Source organism: Mizuhopecten yessoensis, unplaced genomic scaffold, assembly GCF_002113885.1.
Source record: "Mizuhopecten yessoensis strain PY_sf001 unplaced genomic scaffold, ASM211388v2 hete_36126532, whole genome shotgun sequence".
NCBI classification, from domain to species: Eukaryota; Metazoa; Mollusca; class Bivalvia; order Pectinida; family Pectinidae; genus Mizuhopecten; species Mizuhopecten yessoensis.
In genome coordinates, this window is record NW_018484380.1 from 1 (window position 1) to 3,151 (window position 3,151).

General features: G+C 33.2%; 1 long non-coding RNA gene across 1 annotated transcript; it reads right to left on the reverse strand.

Annotated features, from left to right (window-relative positions):
* Positions 1-609: 609 nt before the first annotated feature.
* Positions 610-2,461, reverse strand: LOC110444457. Its single transcript, XR_002462245.1, has 2 exons — positions 2,357-2,461; positions 610-1,601 (listed from the first exon to the last, which is right to left on the reverse strand). It is a non-coding gene; the product is annotated as an uncharacterized LOC110444457 (long non-coding RNA).
* Between the last annotated feature and the right edge of the window lie 690 nt (positions 2,462-3,151).

Genomic DNA, 3,151 nt, shown 5'->3' on the forward strand with positions numbered 1-3,151 from the left:
TTGGAATAGGTCACTTGAGCAAAGCTCAGGTGACCTAAAAAACCTCTACTGTCATACAGTGGCTAAGATATGATCAAAAAACCAGTGTACACTTAATTTAATAATTGAGGTCAAGGTCAAAGGTTCAATTGAAGTCATAGTGACCTCGATTTAGGATGAGACACGCTGCCCTTTTTCATGATGCACCTATAGCTATATATTACCGAGTGTGATGCCAATTCATGAACAGGCTGAGATGTTCTCAAGAAGCCATTACTGGAGCACTGGAGGTCAAGGCATATGGTCAAATTGAGTTCACAGTGGCCTCATTTTTGAATGTGAAACTGCAAAGTTTGATTCCCATATCATTCATGAAGCAGGGGTATGAATATCCAGCAACACCTTCAAGATCACATTTCAATATGATTTGTCACCAAGTCCTGCTCACTGTTGCTTCATATTGAATAGCTTTATACAGGGTTCGTATAAGAAAGGTCAGGTGTCACATTTGATATGTTACAGGTACATTGTTAAGTATGTATATAGGATGATGAGGATGAGGATGATGATACATTCTCTTCACTAGAGAGCAGCACAATACTCGGCAGAAAACAAAACTAAAAGAAACAATTCAATAAAATGGATAGAATTTTAATGAATGTTGAGGGTTTACATATTTCTTTTTAAACGTACACAGACCTGCCTACTCACTTGGATATCACAAAGCATCAGCTATATATACATACTTAGTTATATTGCTATACATTTTTGTTCTACATAAATAAGTAATGCAATGAAGTGAAATCAAAACAGTGTGCAATACTTCCTGGGGGAAAAAACAATTACCCTTATTTTTGCATGTGTTATTCCAAAACAGATCTCGTGAACTGAAATTGAACAATGAAGAATCTCCCTCTTGTAAGGAAATCGTTGATAGTTATTGTGAAAAGTAGGTACAGACACGACTAGCTGGAATTGAAATGTGTACTTCTATTTGTTTACACCTGATGCACGTATACATAATGTGATGAAATATCACAATATTTAATAATAAATAGTAACAACATTCACAAAGAATAATTAAGAAAGGGTAAAAAAAAGGTACTTATACTTTTCAGTTATCTTGTGTATTAAACTATAGGTCACTTGCAGACAAAGAGGATGATAAATACATCTCACATGCAAACAATACCAACAAACAGTTCATTCTTCAAGCTTGCATCAGATCTGGGGTTGTCTTTGTCTCTGTTTGTATTCTCAGTTCTTTTGATATTACAACTTTTGAATACACATCCTTACCATTCCGAAATAACCACAATAAACAAATATTGGAGATGGTTACAACAGCAGGTTGGATTTGTTTGCTCAATCATAATGTGCACAGCTGTTATCCCAAGTGCAGATTACTGTTACTGAATCATCATTATATACGAGAATCCTCAAATATTAATTTCCAATTTACAAATAAAGCGTGAGTCATTTAACAATCCAGGAAATTTGCCGCCATCAGTAACTCTAAAGCGATCTCGGGTGCGATAGGAAATTCTGGGATCTCTGTGGAACTGTTAGTGTATCTCACTTTGTAGGTAAAATACATGCAAACCTTCTGCAGTACATGTGACCTGTAAGAAAGACAAAAACTATATTCATTTACTGGACATTAGCTATGGTTCCTAATACATCTTACTATTGCGATCTAGTCAGTTTTCACACTATATCATATAATACAAGATGTTGTTTTACCCCATTATCAAGAACTCCTTAGTTTCTGACTGAATATCATGGGTTTGTTATACATTGATTTAATCAAGAGTTCACACAGAAATGGGCTCTGAACATTTTAGAGCCATTTTATGTTATGGTAATTAAGTTTGACACATTATATACTGTCCAGAACGTAGTTTCAATTCTGTCTATCAATGTTGTTTGTTTCAAGCTTTCAGGAGGCAAATTAATCATAAATATGGTAATGTGATGAGCAAAGTTTTGAAGAAAATATAAAATGCATTGAAAGAACAATTAATGATATGTAAAGCAATACTGCATGTGTTCCTCTGACATCTCAGATTGCATTTTACACATGTGTGGTATTGTCTACATATAATCTGATAATATTAGTATTTATACAACAAAAATCAAACCCAAAACAGGTCAATAATTATTTTAACAATATTTCTATTCCAACAATAAAGAAACAATTGTCTTTATGTCTGATGAATAATGTTTGAAGCCAGTGAGAAACAAGAAATTATCACAATAAAAATCTACTAGTCAATTTTCTTAGAAAGTTACCTAAATACTTGGATTCACTATGTGATCATCCAGTCAACCCGAGAGTATGACGAGATTTAAGACAAAGAACTCGCTAAATACTTACGGTATTTCCCTGAAATTAATTTCATTTGTCTCATTCTCAGCAAACTGACCTGCAAGTACAAGTAAACAGAAAATAAGCTCATTTGATTATTGATCGCATTGGCAAACTGACTACAACAAATTGGATAAATGACTTGTCAAATTTCCACAGGTTTAAATGGCATCAAAAATATCTGAACTTGTGATAGCAAGTAAATATGTAATTGTATTATTGTGTACATTGCAGGTAATGGCTGCCTATTACTCCTATGTTGCATTTGTACAATCAGTGAGCCAATATGATTTTGTTTGCTTTGTTTCATGCCAAAATCAGATGTAGTAGGATGTCAGGTCAAATGCATGCTGTATTGATGGGAACTGTATTGTACTTTTCATGCTGTGAGTCTTTTAAATGCTCCTGATCAGGTGACCACTTCATGGATGCAGTGTAAGTTTACATTATAATCAAATTAAAACGAACAAAGTAATCTAATGGATCTGAGTTTAAAAACAAGTTTGACCTTAGATATATAATACCAATAGGATGGGTAAGTGGAGATTTCAGCCCCAAAAATATCACTATAGACAACATTCAATAAATATATTCAAATCATTAATTTGTGTATGTCACATAAGTGTTATTTTCTAAAAAATTAAAATAAAACTTTCAAGTACTTTTCACTTTGCACTCATTTACTATTTTACGTTTATTCTATCTAATGCAGGACAAAAATACTATTGACTATATATATATAGTTTAAAGGGGCTGGTTGGGGAAAAAATACAAAATAAATGGGTCTAAATACGTTCTCTGGCC